Here is a 21,583-nt window from a genome sequence, read left to right as displayed (position 1 = left end):
CAAAGACGTTTTATTTAATTGCGTTATCAGACAAAAAAAATCACTGGAAACTATTTTTGGGGCATCCATATACGTTCATTTGTTCTCACATTTTGAAAGAAACTCCTTGCAATATTTAGTTTCGCTATCAATACCTTTGTGTTTATGTTTTGCCTTCAATATCATCATTTTTGTTTGCAAATACTAAGAATTTTTTTCTCAACTTTGCTTGATATTAACAGCACAAAAGTAACTCACTCACGAGAGGATTGCACCATATAATAACACTATGACTCTATTAAAGGTGTTTAAAGCAGCAATCCTTAATTGAAACATTAACAAAGTGTCCTCCCCGCCACAGTTTCAGTAAAAAGCTGAGGGATGGGGCTTGAGAAATGCAACCACTCTCGAATCCATCCACTACGCTATGAGTGCAAGGGCTGACCATCCATGATGTCAATAGTTTTAATCATGTTTTTAGGTTGTTTACATGTAGTTTGTTTACAAACATTGGAGTCAATCAAACAAGTTATATTTTGGTTTTTGATGGGGTACGACAGCTGAAATATGCTCATGAGGCATTTACACGAATCAATGGGTACATATCATTCATTTATAAGTCCAAAAATTGATGTAGCAACTAAGGGTTGCCCTTTTAACAGGCAGTGACCTTCATACAGCAGAACTATGACACCATTTGAACGTGATCCATTAACCTGCCCCAAAAATGCATTCTGTCCCCTGTTCCGCGAATGTCCCACAGCATATTTCCCTTGTCCTGCATTTGGGCATTTTAGATGTGGTCACCCTAATTCCACCGGTGGAATCATTGCTGCTGCCTCACCATGTCGTCTTGTTTTTGACATTCACACGTGATTGAGAGGGTTCACAAGTCAATTGTCTGTTGTCAGTGAGAAAGCCCTACCAGACCGGTCCTGGTGCTGTAGGCGAGCTCAAGGCCCTAGTTAGTAAGTCAAACTGTAGGTGTGTCTTTAGAATGAAAAGGTCCACCGTGTTGGGAGCCATTTTGATTGTAAGAGTATATATGATATTTTATGCCTGAGCGGCTAGTCATCCTGTGTTAGTTGTGTTTAAGGTCTCTGACTGCCTTGGCCATCTCACGATGGTGTTGACTCAGTCTGTACTGCATGTCTGGATCTGCCATATACTTCTGAGGAATGTAACACACTCAGGTATCTTATGGCAGAACAATCAACTGCAAGGATGCAATTAACTGTTGTTTTCAAGCAATTGGTAGCTAATTTGAGAATGAAAAACGTATTTGAAAAATTCCAGTCGGGCTTACCCACACTTCACAGCACGGAAACTGCTTTCTTGAAAGTCATTAATGACCTTCTGTTGGCTACCGATTCATTCTCTATTTTAGTTGCCGCATTTGTCACAATTGATCATAACATCCTTGTTGACCAGCTGGAGAGGTGATTGGGAATCTCCAGCGTTTCTCTCGACTGGTTCAGGTCATGTATATGTGGCAGATGTTTTTCAGTGAGCGTGGGTGGTTCAGTATCGTCCCCAGCACCTATTCACTATCGTGTCCCTCAGGGGTAAATTCTGGGCCCCATATTTTTTCCCCTGTACAGTTGAAGTCAGAAGTTTACATACACTTAGGTTGGAGTCATTAAAACTAGTTTTTCAACCACTCCACAAATTTCTTGTTAACAAACTATTGTTTTGGCAAGTCGGTTAGGACATCTACGTTCTGCACGACACAATTTTTCCAACAATTGTTTACACATAGATTATTTCACTTATAATTCACTGTATCACAATTCCATGGGTAGTTTACATACACTAAGTTGACTGTGCCTTTAAACAGCTTGGAAAATTCCAGAAAATGATGTCGTGGCTTTAGAAGCTTCTGATAGGATAATTGACATAATTTGAGTCAATTGGATGTATGGATGGATGTATTTCAAGGCCTACCTTCAAACTCAGTGCGTCTTAGCTTGACATCATTGGAAAATAAAAAGAAATCAGCCTAGACTTCAGAAAAAAATTGTATACCTCCACATGTCTGGTTCATCCTTGGGAGCAATTTCCAAATGCCTGAAGGTACCACGTTCATCTGTACAAACAATAGTATGCAAGTATAAACACCATGGGACCACGCAGCCATCATACCGCTCAGGAAGGAGATGCGTTCTGTCTCCTAGAGATTAACGTACTTTGATGTGAAAAGTGCAAATCAGTCCCAGAACAACAGCAAAGGACCCTGTGAAGATGCTGGAGGAAACCACAGTAAAACAAGTCCTATATTGACATAACCTGAAATGCCGCTCAGCAAGGAAGAAGCCACTGCTCCAAAACCATAAAAAAGCCAGACTACGGTTTGCAACTGTACATGGGGACAAAGATCATACTTTTTGGAGAAATGTCCCCTGGTCTGATGAAACAAAAATAGAAATGTTTGGCCATAATGACCATCGTTATGTTTGGAGGATAAAGGTGGAGGCATGCAAGCCGAAGAACACCCTCCCAACCATGAAGCATGGGGGTGGCAGCAACATGTTGTGGGGGTGCTTTGCTGTAGGAGGGACTGGTGCACTTCACAAAATAGATGGCAGCATGAGGACGGAAAATTATGTGGATATATTGAAGCAACATCTCAAGACATCAGTCAGGAAGTTAAAGACTGGTTACAAATGGGTCTTCCATTTGGACAATGACCCCAAGCACACTTCAAAACTTGTGGCAAAATGGCTTAAGGACAACAAAGTCAAGGTATTGGGAGTGGCCATCGCAAAGCCCTGGCATCAATCCCATAGAAAATGTGACTCAGTTACTCCAGCTCTGTCAGTAGTAACTGTGGGAAGCTTGTGGAAGGCTACCCGAAACATTTGACCCAAGTTAAACAATTTAAAGGCAATGTACACTTCTGACCCACTGTGAATGTGATGATAGAAATAAAAGCTGAAATAAATCTTTCACTCTACTATTATTCTAACATTTCACATTCTTAAAATAAATTGGTGATCCTAACTGACCTAAGACAGGGAATTTTTACTGGGATTAAATGTCAGAAATGGTGAAAAACTGAGTTGAAATGTATTTGTCTAAGGTGTATGTAAACTTCCAACTTCAACTGTATATGCTTCCCCTTGGTGATACTGTATCATCTGCAATCATAACATTCAGGTTCACTGCTATACGGATGACACGCAGCTCTATTAACCAATCAGACCCAGTGACCAAGCTAGCGTAGCTATCCATCACAAGTGTCTTGATGACATCAAATGTGGTCTGACAATTTTCTCCAGCTCAATGATTAAAAAAAGATCTGAGGTTGTTGTATTTGGCCCCCACCATGCTATAACTCAGATTGTAGATAACCTTTGTCAATTGTCCACAAATGTAAATCATACGGCCAAAAACCTTGGTGTCTTCTTTGACCCTGACCTAAACCGTGAGCTGCATGTAAAGACGGTTGTCCAGTCCTGCTTTTATCATCTAAGAAATATATCTAAAGTCAAGTATTTTTATCTCAATCATTGATCTAGAGAAACGTATACAACGTTTTTATTTGCTGTCTCAGTCAGAAATCACTCCATCGTCCACAGTAAGTTCAGAACGCTACAGCTCGGTATACATAGAACCCCAAGGCACCAGGAAATGAAACCATATCACACCTATTTTAGCTTCTCTACACTGGCTACCAGTCACTTTTAGAATAGATTTTAAAATGGTATTAATCACGTTTAAGACTAAGCTTGATTTAGCACCATCCTATATCTCAGATCGTTTATATCCCCACGAGCCAAGACGCAGCCTGAGATCCTCTGGCAGGGCACTGTTGACCATTCCAAAGTCTAGGTTGAGACCTAAAGGAGACTGGGAATTTGCCATTTGGGTTAGACTTTGGAATGGTCAGCAAATGTCACTTTCTTGCAGATTCAGTGCCTCTTTTCTTGCTGGAGACACGCTTTTAATGTATGATTTCAATGTATGATTTTAATTAATCCTTTTTTTTCTTAATTTCTCTTTCCTCTTGTTTTTGTTTATTTGTTCGTACTTTTTATTATTTTATTTATTTTTTGGAATCACTTTGTTACTTGTATTAAAAATCACCATACAAATAAAGTTATTATTATTTGTGTTTGTGTTTGTACTGTACATGTAGCCTCTACAGCCTCAGATGAAAACAGAGTAGTTTTGAGGTTGAAAGAGATCAAGTGTCAAAACTATTACAGAGCATGTGAGGGAGTTGTTCACACAGAAAATTCTACAGTGTTGAATCAACACTAAAAGTGTTAAATTTAAGACTGGGCCAGTGTGTATATGGGTTCACACTTTTCAGCGTTAAATTAGCACTGTGCTTAGTGCTGACACTGTTACACTTTGTCAGTGTATTAACATAATGATAGACCACTTAAACTGATACAACACTTCCACTCACGGGTGGCCAAAAATAACTAACTGAAAGCTATGCCCCGACTAAGCCACACCTCCAATATATTTTCCTAGTGTTCATTGCATTTTCGAGTGAATTGTAGAGTTACCATCCATGACTGCATTTGCTAGTGGCAATAGCTAGGTTTCCATCCAATTGGCGACACATTTTCATACCCATATTCTAAAATCTGCATGAAGAAAATATGTGCATTTTCCCACTATTGGTGTGTTTCCACTAGTGATGTGAACCTGAGGATTTCTGAAGGTTTTGGGGCTTTCACCAAACTGTGCTGGAAAATGGATAATTACTCAGAGCTTCATAGCTTCATTATCTGTGCACAATTCACATGAGTGACATTTGCTGGTCAGCAATAAATAGTAGGTTGTGATTATCAGATATATACATTTTTTTCTCCACTGTTTTCATCAAAACTCCATTGCGCAGTGGTAAATCGTTGGCAATAGTAGCCTATAATCAGTTGGAATACCAGGTTTACATCATTCTTCACTTTTTTGCATTCAAGTTTACTATTTTTTTTAAAGGAATCTATGGCATTATTTATGATGCTTAACATATAAGCTTATACTATACTAAATAAAATAAAACAATTTAACAACAGTGCAGAAAGTTTGGTTTCACATAAAACAATTTTTGAAATAATGTGCCTTCAATGGGATTTGACCTCATAACCTCACATCGCTGAATGTTCCATAGTTCCCTACTCTACTTGCTAAGTTAACGGTCAGGTGAAACTAAACTAACTATACTGAACAAAAATATAAATGGAACAATTTCGAAGAGTTTACTTAGTTACAGATCATATATGGAAGTCAAATTGAAATACATTCATTATGCCCTAATCCATGGATTTCATATGACTGGGAAGACAGATATGAATCTGTTGGTCACAGATACCTTTATTTTAATTTGATTTATTATTATTATTTTTTACCCTCTTTTTTCTCCCCAATTTCGTGGTATCCAATTGTTAGTAGCTACTATCTTGTCTCGTCGCTACAACTCCCGTACGGGCTCGGGAGAGACGAAGGTTGAAAGTCATGCGTTCTCCGATACACAACCCAACCAAGCCGCACTGCTTCTTAACACAGCCGCACCAATGTGTCGGAGGAAACACTGTGCACCTGGCAACCTTGGTTAGCGTGCACTGCGCCCGGCCCGCCACACGAGTCACTGGTGCGCGATGAAACAAGGATATCCCTACCGGCCAATCCCTCCCTAACCCGGACGACGCTATGCCAATTGTGCGTCGCCCCACGGACCTCCCGGTCGCGGCCGGTTACGACAGAGCCTGGGCGCGAACCCAGAGTCTCTGGTGGCCCTTAACCACTGCGCCACCCGGGAGGCCCGGTCACAGATACCTTAAGATAGATACTAAAAGCCAGTCAGTATCTGGTGTGACCACCATTTGCCTTTGCAGCATGACACATCTCCTTCGCATTGAGTTGGCTGTTGATTGTGGCCTGTGGACTGTTGTCCCACTCCTCTTCAATGGCTGTGCAAAGTTGTTGGATATTGGCAGAAACTGGAACACACTGTCGTACACGTAGATCCAGAGCATCCCAAACTTGCTCAATGGGTGACATGTCTGGTGAGTATGCAGGCCATAGAAGAACTGGGATTTTCAGCTTCCAGGAATTGTATACAGATCCTTGCAACATGGAGCCGTGCATTATCATGCTGAAACATAAGGTTAGGGTGGCAGATAAATGACACGACAATGGGCCTCAGGATCTCATCACGGTATCCTGTGCATTAAAATTGCCATTGATAAAACGTAATTGTGTCTGTTGTCCATAGCTTAGGCATGCCCATACCATAACTCCACTGCCACCATGGGGCACCAGCAAACCGCTCGCCCACACAATGCCATACACGTGGTCTGCGGTTGTGAGGCCAGTTGGACGTACTGCCAAATTCTCTAAAATGAGAAGTGGCTTATGGTAGAGAAATTAACATTAATTTAGTATCTGGAGAATCAGCATTTGTGGGTTCGATTACAGGCAAAAAATGGCCAGAAACAAAGTACTTTCTTCTGAAACTCGTCAGTCTATTCTTGTTCTGATAAATAAAGGCTATGCCATGAAAGAAATTGCCAAGAAACTGAAGATCTTGTACAACGCTGTGTACTACTCCCTTCACGGAACAGCACAAACTGGCACTAACCAGAATAGAAAGAGGAGTGGGAGGCCCCGGTGCACAACTGAGCAAGAGGACAAGTACATTAGAGTGTCTAGTTTGAGAAACAGATGCCTCACAAGTCCTCAACTGGCAGCTTCATTAAATTGTACCCGCAAAACACCAGTCTCAATGTCAACAGTGAAGAGGCGACTCAGGAATGCTGGCTTTCTAGGCAGAGTTGCAAAGAAAAAGCCATATCTCAGTCTGGCCAATAAAAATAAAAGATTAAGATGGGCAAAAGAACACAGGCACTGGACAGAGGAAGATTGGAAAAAAGTGTATAGACAGACAAATCTAAGTTTGTAGTGTTTGGATCACAAAGAAGAGCATTCTTGAGACACAGAAAAAATGAAAAGATGCTGGAGGAGTGCTTGACGCCATCTGTCAAGCATGGTGGAGGCAATGTGATGGTTTTAGGTTGATTTAGTGGAAGATTTGTACAGGGTAAAAGGGATCTTGAAGAAGGAAGGCTATCACTCCATTTTGCAATGCCATGCCATACCCTGTGGACGATTCTTAATTGGAGCCAATTTCCTCCTACAACAGGACAATGACAAAAAGCTCAGCTTCAAACTATGCAAGAACTATTTAGGGAAGAAGCAGTCAGCTGGTATTCTATCTATAATGGAGTGGCAAGCACAGTCACCGGATCTCAACACTATTGAGCTGTTGTGGTAGCAGCTTGACCGTATGGTACGTAAGAAGTGCCCATCAAGCCAATCCAACTTGTGGGAGGTGCTTCAGGAAGCGCGGGGTGAAATCTCTTCAGATTACCTACTAGAATGACAAAGGTCTGCCAGGCTGTAATTGCTGCAAATGGAGGATTCTTTGACGAAAGCAAAGTTTGAAGGACACAATTATTATTTAAATAAAAAAGGATTATTTATAACCTTGTCAACATCTTGACTATATTTCCTATTCATTTTGCAACTCATTTTACGTATGTTTTCATGGAAAACAAGGACATTTCCAAGTGACCCCAAACTTTTGAACGGTAGTGTATATCATGAGGCCTTATTTTGAGGCCTAGTTTTACGCTAACACAGTGGCCTGAAACTCTTTGTTTACATGTCACATCAAGACACATTATGCTGGCTTACAAAGTGATGTGTAATTCCTGTTGAGTTAGGATAGCCAACAGTTGGAATTTTCAGTCACCCGCAAGCTGCATTCAGAATGACTGTCAGGGTTATAAACATTGATAAAGGAGACTACTAGTGATATTACATTTGATACTGGAGCTCCGAGGAATGCGTCGCAATCGCTAAGCAGCTAACTTTGAAGCAATGTGTCATCAATGACGTCCGAAGCTTTGTTTGATCACATTGTTATGTTTACCCAATATCTAGCCTTGTGTCTGTCAATGCCATATCCTGTAGGTTCTGTGAATGAGTGCTAGTACACCTCTGTCTTAAAAAAGGCTGACCGTATAGACACTCAGACAGGTTCGTGACCATCTTCCAGCAGGGCTGTGGTGTCACACATTGGGCACTCCCCTACTTTTACAATCATACAAATTTACAAGCAGCACAATCACGAATATAGCACGACATCAGCACTGCCTGGGACACCAGCCCACAATCACACTGAACAAATCAAACCAGGACTAATCAGATCCTCATCAAACGAATGGAAATGGATGCCTTATCAATCAAATGCAGACAAATCAAAGCTGTATCAATTAAGTACAGACAAATCATTGTTCTAAAACAGGAAACATCTATTTAAATATAATAGTACATGACAGGCTACAAGTCCCATTTAGAACACAGCGGGGTCTGTCTCTCAGCCGTGCATGTGCATCAGTGGAGGCTGCTGAGGGGAGGATGGCTCATAATGTCTGGAATGGAGTCAATGGAATGGTATCAAACACATGTAAACCACGTCTTTGATGTTGTTGATACCACTCCATTGACTCCATTCCAGATATTATTATGAGCCGTCCTCCCCTCAGCAGCCTCCACTGGTGTGCATGTCAATGAGAATCTCATTTACACGTGTGATCTCAGTCATGTGGGAGTGTGTGCGTGCATGCATGCGAGCAAGCGAAGTGTATGAGATATCCCAGTTGCGTGCGTGTGTGAGCTCAGTGGTGTGTTTCCTCACAGCAGCGTGTGCATTATTTGTTCAGTTCAAGCACCGTACAGAGCCACCTAAGCCAAGGAGTGGTTCAGTGTGGTGTCAGAGCTCACTCTGCGACTGCATAAACGTTTACTAAACCCCAGACTAGTCTAGCCGCCCTACATGATCCACAGTCCTGAGCTCCTCTAGTATAAGCAACCTGTCTCTGTCACTATCATCTCAACCTCAACCCTACACAGTGTAGCAAAATCATACCCAATGTCGGCCTTGCCAAATTCATTTAGAAAATAATTGACCATTGTTATTGTGAAGTAACTTTGTGAAATTGGGAATTAACAATAGTCTTTCTTGGTGGGTAAAGTAGCCAACCTCATTATTATCACGCCTCAGGATATAACCCAGATGCAGACACAGGAGGCGGATAGTACAGTTCTCAGATTATTTATTGTAAACACAGGACAGGCAAAGGGCAGGTTGAGGACAGGCAGGGGTTTCTGATTAGGTCAGAGTCAAACAGGTACAGGACGGCAGGCAGGCTCGGGGTCAGGGCAGGCAGAATAGTCAGAACCGAGGAAACAGAACTTGACAAAAAGGAAGACAGGAAAGCCCCCTGGTAAGACCTGACAATACAAAACAAACTGGCAACAGACAAACAGAGAACACGGGTATAAATACACAGGGGATAATGTGAAGATGGGCAACACCTGGAGGGGGGTGGAGACAAGCACAAAGACAGGTGAAACAGATCAGGGTGTGACAATTATTGGATATTTGACATATTACACCCCTTTGCAAACAGAATACTCCCTGATATAGATACAAAACATGCAAGTACTATAGAGCTACAGATGTAGGATCTTAATTTGAGCCAGTGTGCTACAATAGGAAAAATAATTCAGCAGCAACAGGAAATGCAAATTATTCAGTGGATTATAATTGATGGATATTTTTGTTGGGGTGATACATTTTTCGTTAGGGAAAATCAAGTCTGAATTTTCAGTGGAAAATTACATACTTTAGAAGCCTTTTTAAAACTCAAATGCACTACAAGTTTGCATGGCCTGCAGTACAGGATCATTCTCAGCAACAAAAGAGTGATCAAATTATGGTCCTACATATGGAGAGATACAACTTGATTTCCTATAGGGGCAAGAGACAGCTGTCACCTTCACCTTTGTAATAGGAGTGCATTTATTGGCCATGCTATATTGACCAGGACATGAAACCTATTCTTCAGCGATAGGGCAGACTTTTCCACATGGAAACATGCTTTCTCTCAAACCTGAGGGGCCCAAAGCTAATTCGCTCCACACTAGTCAGGGCTGTAGGGATAGTTTTGATTTTCAGTCTCCTGTCTGTAAGTGCTCTTGATGCTGGGTAGAAATTCCCACGATACCCATTGCAGTGGAAAATCCAGTGGGATTGTACACCAGATTGACCTTGCATTGGTAATCTTGTAGTAACCTTGAAAGTCCTCTCTTGACCTGTAACCCACAATTTGTATCTGTTTACTTAGCTAGTCACTATTTTTACTTAGCTAATCACCCATGGCTAAAAACCCTGGGGAGTGGTAGTAGTGTCCAATGTAGCATGCTCTAACTCAGGGGTAGGCGACTAGATTCAGCCGGGGGACGATTTCTGTCGGAGCAGATGGTCTGGAGGCTGGAAGATAATTCTGATCATTTATACATTGCAAATTGACAACAACTGAGCCCGAAATGAGATTGATTGTATTGAAAATAACAATCATTTCATACCTTGATTACACGATCACGTCTCTTAAATTTCTTAAATTAAACTACGTTTTACCTGAATTTCTGATAATTGTAGTCTTTGCTTTACCAAAAACTAAAATCACCAAAATGTAACAACTTTTTGACAATGGCCCAAAAGAACGCCTGTTGCTGACCCCTGATCTGAATGCATTCAAACCAATTAACTAAGGTTGGAATGACGCACTGCTCTCTTGCAGGGAAACCTCCCCCACGCTTGATGTAGGAGGTCCAGGTGATGCAGCAAGTTCTGAAAAGGAAAACGTGTCTAGTCCGGAGGGCCTGCAAAGTCCAGATGATATGGCCTGCACAGACAGCCCCACTGGCCCCGATGACGTCATCACAACCAATCCGACCAGCCGCTATGACATCCTGAATAGCCCGACCTGCCCTACATGACCAGTCCAGACGTCATTTTCAGGACCAGTCGTCCAGAGGTCAACTATGATGACGTGCCCTGTGAGAGCCTCCTCTCTCCTGTGGAAGGTGGGGACTCATACAGTGGTGTGTGCGTGTGCATATGTGTGTGTGTGTAAGTGCACACATGTGTGCATACATGTGTGTGTGTGTGTGCATCTGCAGATGCATTTGTGCGAGAAAATAATGTATGTGATTAATGTCTCCCCAGTTGTGTGTCAGATTGCATCTATGAGAACGTTCAGAGGCAAGTGGACCATCATGGCACCAACAACAGCTGGAGTGGCAGTGAGTTTGAGAGCTATGATGAGCAGTCAGACAGTGGGACCAAAGTCAAGACCCTGCATGGCCCACAGCAGTAGGAAGATAGGGAGGGCTCTTATTTTGTATACTCAGCTGCTTTTGCAATCTCTATATTTTTTTGTATGTGTTATTCAGACCTTGATACTATACATAACTTGGTGCTACAATTATTTAGTGACACCCAAGGATGTCTGTTGCGTCAATGTAAGCATTGTTGTTTGTTGAATGGACATGTATTGAGGACTCAAGTGCCCAAAAGCCTGTTTTAGCATGGGCAGCGCCATTGAGAACTTCACCATTTTGAAGTAGTCAACTGGGTAGAACTTCCTATGGGTTAAGGAAGGATCACATAATTCCATCCGGGTCATCAGGATGGATCAACCAATGAATTATACTTGTGAGCAAACATTCCATAACTGCAGGTGGCAGTAAATCGCCAATCTTGGCTTTATACCTGTTCAAACAACACACTACAGGTGGCAGTACGTACCCTTTCAGCTAACTACTTCAAAATGGTACTGCTTGTGCGCTCGCACACAACATAATGGGACAGTTACAATATTGCAATCTCTGTACATCTCTATCAGTGGAGGCTGCTGAGGGGAGGACGGCTCATAATAATGGCTGGAATGGAGTGTAATGGCTGGAATGGAGTGTTTGATACCGTTCCATTCTCTCCATTCCGGACAATATTATGAGTCGTCCTCCCTCTCAGCAGCCTCCACTGGTCTCTATGGTATGTTGCTATGTCTTTTTCAAAATATAGCAGTACTATGTAGGCTCAAATATCATATGAAAATCATATTATGAAGTCAAATGCACATCACTTTTCAATCCCAAATTGTAACCAATAGAGGTTTTGGTTGTAGTAGCATTTTAGTATGCATGTCCAACTTTACTAGTAGCCCTATGGTGTAATATGCTAACACTTGACTCTACAAACCACAGGAGGTTGGTGGCACCTTAACTGGGGAGGACTGGCACGTGGTAATGGCTGGAGCGGAATAGGTGGAAAGCTATCAACAACATCAAACACATGGTTTCCCTTCCAGCCATTATTATGAGACGTCCTCCCTTCAGCAGCCTCCACTGAAAAGGTATGAGTGTTTAATTCAACTACAGTTGGGTTAATAAACACACACTCATCCTAAACTGAGGAGCATATGTACACAGCTAGTTTAAATGCACTGCCTTGCTGTGTGTTTAGTAGTTAGTTGTTTTGTCAGCAGTCTCTCTTGGTTCCTCTTCTTCTTCTCTGGGACCTTATAGCAGTCTCTCATGGTTCCTCTTCTTCTTCTCTGGGACTTTATAGCAGTCTCTCATGGTTCCTCTTCTTCTTCTCTGGGACTTTATAGCAGTCTCTAATGGTTCCTCTTCTTCTTCTCTGGGACTTTATAGCAGTCTCTCATGGTTCCTCTTCTTCTTCTCTGGGACTTTATAGCAGTCTCTCATGATTCCTCTTCTTCTTCTCTGGGACTTTATAGCAGTCTCTCACGGTTCCTCTTCTTCTCTGGGACTTTATAGCAGTCTCTCTTGGTTCCTCTTCTTCTCTGGGACTTTATAGCAGTCTCTCTTGGTTCCTATTCTTCTCTGGGACTTTATAGCAGTCTCTCTTGGTTCCTATTCTTCTCTGGGACTTTATAGCAGTCTCTCTTGGTTCCTCTTCTTCTCTGGGACTTTATAGCAGTCTCTCTTGGTTACTCTTCTTCTCTGGGACTTTATAGCAGTCTCTCATGATTCCTCTTCTTCTTCTCTGGGACTTTATCTACACATTGCTGCTCCTCCTACTGCTGCTGCTCCTCCACCCTACCTGACACCCTAGACCCACTCCAATTTGCTTACCGCCCAAATAGGTCCACAGACGATGCATTCTCAACCACACTGCACACTGCCCTAACCCATCTGGACAAGAGGAATACCAATGTGAGAATGCTGTTCATCGACTACAGATCGGCATTTAACACCATAGTACCCTCCAAGCTCGTCATCAAGCTCGAGACCCTGGGTCTCGACCCCGCCCTGTGCAACTGGGTACTGGACTTCCTGACGGGCCACCCCCAGGTGGTGAGGGTAGGCAACAACATCTCCACCCCGCTGATCCTCAACATTGGGGCCCCACAAGGGTGCGTTCTGAGCCTTCTCCTGTACTCCCTGTTCACCCACGACTGCATGGCCACGCACGCCTCCAACTCAATCATCAAGTTTGCGGACGACACAACAGTGGTAGGCTTGATTACCAACAACGACGAGACGGCCTACAGGGAGGAGGTGAGGGCCCTCGGAGTGTGGTGTCAGGAAAATAACCTCACACTCAACGTCAACAAAACTAAGGAGATGATGGGAAATGATGTAAAATATATCACTAGCCACTTTAAACAATGCTACCTAATATAATGTTTACATACCCTACATTATTCATCTCATATGTATATGTATATACTGCACTCTATATCATCTACTGCATCTTTATGTAATACATGTATCACTAGCCACTTTAACTATGCCACTTTGTTTACATACTCATCTCATATGTATATACTGTACTCGATACCATCTACTGTATCTTGCCTATGCCGCTCTGTACCATCACTCATTCATATATCTTTATGTACATATTCTTTATCCCCTTACACTTGTATCTATAAGGTAGTAGTTTTGTAATTGTTAGCTAGATTACTTGTTGGTTATTACTGCATTGTCGGAACTAGAAGCATAAGCATTTCGCTACACTCGCATTAACATCTGCTAACCATGTGTATGTGACAAATAAAATTGTATTTTATTCTATTTGCTGCTAAAGTTTATTTCTCCTCTGAGTCTGTGTTGGTTATGATCAGGCTGGTTTCTATAATATGAGGTGTCAATGATATGCATGTTTTTAAACAGGGAAAAAAAACTTTTAATTTGAGTTTTGAATCTATATATATATAGTTAGGAGCAAGGGGAAATTGTCTATTGTAAAGGAGGGCAACACAAATGACTTGTCTTTGCTTGCTGAAGGAAAGACAATTCAAAATATATATTTTCCTGAATACCATGGAACCAAAGTAGGACCAATTTCTTTATATAATGACTATCTAAGGAGAGTGAGAGGAAGGTGTACATTTGAGCTTCTCTGCACTTTCTAAAACAAATCAACCTCCAATTGACATAATTTCGTCAACCCTGTTTGCATTTCTTGCTTCTGCCCTGACTCTATCCTACTCTTTCCTCTCTCTTTCCTTCTTTCCTTTCCTATTCTGCCCGCTCACCTGTTCTTCCAACTTGCATGTGGGATCGTGAGTCATTGTTATGGCTATGACTTTAGCTTTATCAGAACTTGCGGTGACTGAGGAGCGCTGTCCCAAGACCAAGCAGGATCTGTCCATGTGCAGCTGTGACTTCAAGGCACCGCATCATCGTAGAGTACAGAAAGACAGCAGCTGTGTCCCATTTTTCCTAAATGGTTCCTTTACCGTGTCTTACCTGCCTTGACCACTGATATGTGAAAAGACTAGTATGCTGTTTATACACTGGAAACCCATCATTGGTAGGCCTGTTTTGAGCTCCACATTTTTAGCAAAAATAAATAAAAGTAATATACACTACTGGTCAAAAGGTTGAGGTCACTTAGAAATGTCTTTGTTTTTGAAAGAATTTAAAAAAGTCCATTAAAATAACATCAAATTGATCAGAAATACTGTGTAGACATTGTTAATGTTGTAAATGACTATTGTAGCTAGAAACGGCTGATTTTTTTAATGGAATCTCTACATAGGCGTACAGATGTTCATTATCAACCATCACTCCTGTGTTCCAATGGCACGTTGTTAGCTAATCCAAGTTTATCATTTTAAAAGGTTAATTGATCATTAGAAAACCCTTTTGCAAGTATGAAAATTGTTGTTCTGATAAAGAGGCAATAAAACTGGCCTTCTTTAGACTAGTTGAGTATCTGGAGCATCAGCATTTGTGGGTTCGATTACAGGCTCCAAATGGCCAGAAACAAAGTACTTTCTTCTGAAACTCATCTATTCTTGTTCTGAGAAATGAAGGTTATTCCATGCAAGAAATTGCCAAGAAACTGAAGATATTGTACAATGCTGTGTACTACTCCCTTCACATAACAGCGCAAACTGGCTCTAACCAGAATAGAAAGAGGAGTGGGAGGCCATGGTGCACAACTGAGCAAGAGGGAGGCTGCCTAGAAGGCCAGCATCCCGGATCGCCTCTTCACTGTTGACGTTGAGACTGGTGTTTTGCAGGTACTATTTAATGAAGCTGCCAGTTGAGGACTTGTGAGGCGTCTGTTTCTCAAACTAGACACTCTAATGTACTTGTTCTCTTGCTCAGTTGTGCACCGGGGCCTCCCACTCCTCTTTCTATTCTGGTTAGAGCCAGTTTGAGCTGTTATGGAAGCTTGTTGTGTGCAACAGGCAGTGGCAATTTAATACAAAAAAAAATGATAAAACATTTCTAGCCTGTCTATCTATGGGTAACAAGGTTGACATGTTATGCTCGACCGGCTCAGTTTTCCACCAGAAAATGGCCAAAAAGAGTAGAACCAGTTCACCTGCATTTAATCTATCAATGAACTATTAGCTGTACAATGTTTCTTTTGAAAAATATTTTAGTTTCACCATATTAAAACGAGAGTTCAGTTCACATAACAGGATTGACCTTACAATTAGGGATAGACGTAATGAAGTAAATAATATTCTTCAGAAATGACTTTGACAAAGCAACAAAAGAACTAGGCTTTACACTGATGGTGAAACTTGGAGAAATTATGGTAATAAGTGGGTTAAAATCTTCTTAGAAGTGACACAGGGTTGACGGAGAGTGTTGATACTTCAGAAACATTATTTAAGGGTTATTTATTTAATATAATAGGCTTTCAATATTGGTGCACAATTTCTACTTAAAATTTCAAAGGGACGCAAGAGGCACTCATTTTGGGATATTTTGAAAATGCAACCCCCCCCCCCCCACCCCTTCCTTCCATGTATCCTTCCACTGATTTTATAGTACATGACTGGATTTTGAATCCATTTTTCTCCACAGTTTTCCAGGTCAATAGTACTAGACATGTACAGCAATTGTGTCAACAACTTCACAAACGCTCTCATGAAGAAAGCCTGCATTTCCAAGACAGCTTTCCTGGAGTTTCTGTAGGTGGGCTACGCTTTCCTATTTGATCAGTCTGTTTACAATGAATTAGTCTTCTTTCCTCTCCCAAGGCTATAGACATGTTTGCTGATACAGTATATCTATTCGCATTCATAGCTCATTATCTATTTGCATTCCTCGTTTTCTAGCAGCTTTTGGTGAAACAGTCAGTCAGATTGTCGCCAGCCATACAAGGTTTCTTCCTGCATTTTAATTTGTGTTCGGCAACGCCAGACTGCCATATATAGCATGCTCTATTGACTGCGATCTGATGTGATGGACTCTGTTGAGCCAGGCCCTGTGGTTGTTACCCTACATAAGACGCAAGCGTTCAGTCCTGAGAGAATCATGCTTTATGGCTTTATGGTTAAACCAATCCAGCGCTTCCCTCAGTTTATCCTGCTGCTAAAGGTTAGTTCCAAGATGCTCATGCTAAGTTTTACAATGCATAATAATGCATACCACCTGCAGGCTTTAAATAAAGTGTTACCAACTGAAAGATAATACATGTATAATGCCTGCTGTTCATGATTTATATACTGTATACATCGAGATTGTTTTTACAGGCAAAATATTCAGTAATAAGCAACAATAAACAGATCATGTGAGAGAAGAGGAACACATAAAAACGCTATAGAGCTTCTCAAAACATATAAGCAGTGGTGGAAAAAGTACCCAATTGTCATACTTGAGTAAAAGTAAAGAATTCTTAATAGAAAACGCAATAAAATACTACTTGAGTAAAATACTAAAAGTATTTGGTTTTAAATATACTTAAATATCAAAAGTAAAAGTATAAATCATTTCAAATTGCTCATATTAAGCAAACCAGACGGCACCCTTTTCTTGTTATTTTAATGTACGGATAGCCAGTGGCACACGCCAACATGCAGACATTTACAAACAAATCATTTGTGTTTAGTGAGTCCACCAGATCAGAGGTGTCACGGCTTTCTTCTGTTGAAGTAGAGGTGGACCAAAACGCAGCATGGTTATTGTGATACATCTTTAATGAAGAAGATAAATGAACAATACACAAAACAAGAAATGTGAAAAAACAAAAACAGCCCTATCTGGGTGTAACAAACACAAAGACAGGAACAATCACCCGCAAACCCCAACACCAAACAGGCTACCTAAATATGGTTCCCAATCAGAGACAATGACTAACCATATCAGGCCAAACACAGAAACAGACAAACTAGACACACAACATAGAATGCCCACTCAGATCACACCCTGACCAAACAAAACAGAGAAACACACAAAGCAAACTATGGTCAGGGTGTGACAAGAGGCAGTAGGGATGACCAGAGATGTTCTCTTGATAAATGCGTGAATTGGACCATTTTCCTTTCCTGCTAAACATTCAAAATATGACTGCTTTTAGGGGTCAGGGAAATGTATGGAGTAAAAAGTACATTATTTTCATTACGAATGTAGTGAAGTAAAAGTTATAAAACTTAAGTAAAAGTTAAGTAGAAAGTTATATAGTAAAAGTTATATAAAAAGTTATATAAATTGTGAAGTAAAGTACAGATACGTCAAACAACTACTTAAGTAGAACTTTAAAGTATTTTACTTAAGTACTCTCCACCACTGCATATAACGGCCATAGTATACAGTAGCTTGCTCTGTTAAGCATGTCAGGTGGAAACGCAGATCTCTTGGGGGAATCCTTTGTGTTAATAACAGGTTTAATGTTCCCTGTCCCTTCTACAGCTCTTTAACTCAGACTAGAGGCAGCTGATACTGTGCGAGGTGCTGCTTGAGATGGTGTACGTAAGGACAGGTCTTACGTACATACGGACAGGTCTTCAAGTCCAAGGAGCGCAAATGTCTTCCTCCCGTAACGACACCCTCATCTGTGCAAACATCAGTGTCAAGTGAGTCTGCTCTACCAGGATGCAACCATAGAAATAGATTCTCTATGGATGAGGAATACTGTCAAATGTCATGTTGAAAGAATGTCAGCCACACTGCATATTCATGTGAACCAATGTTTTTTTTCTCTGTCCTCTCCAAATCAAATGAAATCAAATGTTATTGGTCACATACACATGTATGCAGATGTAATTGCAAATGTAGCGAAATGCTTGTGTTTCTAGCTCCAACAGTGCAGTAATATGTAACAAGTAATGCCTAACAATTTTACAACAATACACACAGATCTAAAGTAAAGGGACGGAATTAAGAATATATAAATATTTGGATAATGTCATCATCGACGAAAGGTCAAGTTTTCCCCAAGTTTCACCCAACATCACATCTTAAAATCTTCCATTTTGATCAGTGAACCTCACAAATTATTCATTGCACCCAACTTGATTCAGCTCATGCCTCATGCCAACTTTGCCCTTAACTTGTGAAAGGGATCGCAATGTTTCACAATGCTTCCCATGCATGATTATGGGGAATATATGAATAATAATGTGACCCAAAAATCAGTAGGGGGTCCGCTGTTTGGAGAGATATTCAACTGATCAGAAGGACTGTAATTACAATGTATTCCTGACCCCCTTTCATTTTGTTGATTCAAAGAGCCCTGACACATTTGGATGATTTTTCAATTGCTGAATGCATTATCTTACATAGAGGGCTCTATTTTTGGCTGGTGTTATGCCAGCGCAATTGTAACACGCACGCTCGTTGGCAATATCAACCTGCGCTGGGCTATTTTCAAATACTTGCGCAAGAGTTGGTCATTTACCTGTCTTATATGAGCTCGCTTGCGCTGAGAAGGGAGGGTGGCAATATCTGAAGTGTGTCCTTAGGGTTAGGAGCAAGGAGTCATCAGGCCAGGTCATCAGACCAGGTAGTCCTGAGGCATGGCCCCAGGGCCCAGGTCCTCCGGGGAGGGGAGGGAGAGAGAGAGAATTAGAGGGCGCATACTTAAATTCACACAGGACATCAGATAAGACAAGAGAAATACTCCAAATATAACAGACTGACTCTAGCCCCACAACACATAAACTATTGCAGCATAGATCCTGAGACAGGAGGGTCAGGAGACACTGTGGCCCCATCCGACGATACCCCCGGACAAGGCCAACCAGGCAGGATATAACCCCACCCACTTTGCCAAAGCACAGCCCCCACACCACTAGAGGAATATCTTCAAACCACCAACTTACTACCCTGAGACAAGGCTGAGTATAGCCCACTAATATCTCCTCCACCGCACAAGCCCGAGGTGATAAAAAAACGGACAGGAAGATCAAGTCTGTGACTCAACCTACTCAAGTGACACACCCCTCTAAGGGACGGCATGGAAGAGCACTAGTAAGCAAAGTGACTAAGCCCCCGTAACAGGGTCAGAGGCAATCGCTCATTACACAATTTATTTATTAATCAAAACGCCAGCTCCACCGCCAGCTATTGTGCTCATAATTCCCGCAGTGAAAATAGCAAAGATATTTCTGACACACCCCAAGACATATAGTGTTAATTCAAGCGCTAAGATTTGCCATTGTGTTAGGTTTGTTAAAATAGAGCCCTCAATGTTTGTCCAGCATCTTGTTCAGGCCAATAGATATGGAAAAGAGAGGGCACTATCTTTGCAATGATGGCTTCTAGGACAGCATGGGAAATACTATTGAAAATAGGCTCTGGGGCATGTGCACCTCTATCTGTCTCTATCTTCAGGCCATTGAAATGTGTTGCTGTTTCTTCAACTAGGGGTACCCCGGATATCAGCAGCCTAGTTCCTATTGGTCCTAAATACACAGTGAAGTGGAGCGCCCCCTTGCTGCAGACGCAGGTAGTAGAGGTGGGACAGTAGAGCTTTCAGCGCAAAGATACAGGGAAACGGGCAAACGTTGCTAATGTTCCAGGTAAAAACACATTCAATTTGTCCAATTCAAATTAAATGCATTGTACACCATCACCTTCTCATTCAAGACAAAATACCCATTGTAAGCTATGAAAAAGCAAGCCTTCCCACTCTATCTCCAAGCACTTGTTCCAACTAATACTAGCCTGTCAGTTATCTGGGTATGAGCTCAGCAAGTGTGTCTCTACCGCTACCTGCTTGGGGAGAACTGACTTGTTTTTAACTCTCTAAAGACTTTATTGCCCTAATTGAGTGATAATAGAGGCTACATGTAGCCCTCTGGGAGTATGTCAGATGTTCTCCCTAGAGTCTCACATGTCTGAGATAAACATCCCTGTATGATTTTGAGGTTCAGTCTCATTTGGAGTTAACTTACTGTTGATGTGTGGATGTGTTTTGGTGGAGAATCCCAGCAGGATATTTACTAATTCTTGAAATGCCAGAGAATGATGGTGACAGGGACAGTTACAGGGATGTTTTGTCAGGTGTAGGTGTAGTCTTTTGCTCCAGCCGTCCGATTCCGCTGATCAACTAATCACAGTCCACTCCTCAAGAAAGACTTAAAACTAGTTGAATCAGATGTATTACTGTACCTCTTTGGCTTGAGAAAGCCTTCACCCACAACAGCCCTTTGTGCATTTTGATATTGATTACTGCATTGTTGGTTTCGGAGCTTGCGAGAAAGGCATTTCACTGTACTTGTGCACAGTGACATTGAAACTTGCTTTAGGAGGAGTAAGAGGAGATGGATGATAGTGATGATGACGATGAAGGTGGTGGTGATGATGATAATGATGATGACACCGATGATAAAGATATGACTGTGTGTGCCAGGTAAAGTGTTCCTGGTCCCTCCCTGACTGTACCAGGAGCTGGAGTAGCTACAATACGACCTGCCTGTTGTTGAACAGGTCATCCTGCTAGTAAGGACATTACAAGGCACCTACCAGGTTAGACACACATGGACACACATTAAGGTTTACTTTTCAACACTGCTTCCTGGACAGACAGTGTCACCTTGACAGTTATTATGTTTATTATGTGATACCATTCCTCTACCACCATTTCCTCCCGGGGTGGCAGGGTAGCCTGGAAACCGGAAGGTTGCAAGTTCAAACCCCCGAGCTGACAAGGTACAAATCTGTCGTTCTGCCCCTGAACAGGCAGTTAACCCACTGTTCCTAGGCTGTCATTGAAAATAAGAATTTGTTCTTAACTGACTTGCCTAGTTAAATAAAGGTAAAATATATATATATTTTATCTGAACACAACAGTAGGGCAGGATGTGCCTAGCAATGCAGAGGCTCATCCGCACCAAAGAGGACGAGATCCAGTGTGCCAACAAGTACCACCTGCGGCTGGAAGTTAAAAGGGGTACACAAATGTGACGAAAGATGGCGCTAGGATGCATAGCCACCGTTTTATGGACTCCTGACCAAT

Source organism: Oncorhynchus keta, chromosome 28 (genome assembly GCF_023373465.1).
Source record: "Oncorhynchus keta strain PuntledgeMale-10-30-2019 chromosome 28, Oket_V2, whole genome shotgun sequence".
NCBI classification, from domain to species: Eukaryota; Metazoa; Chordata; class Actinopteri; order Salmoniformes; family Salmonidae; genus Oncorhynchus; species Oncorhynchus keta.
The sequence above is the reverse complement of the archived record's forward strand: the minus strand, read 5'-3'. Positions refer to the sequence as shown.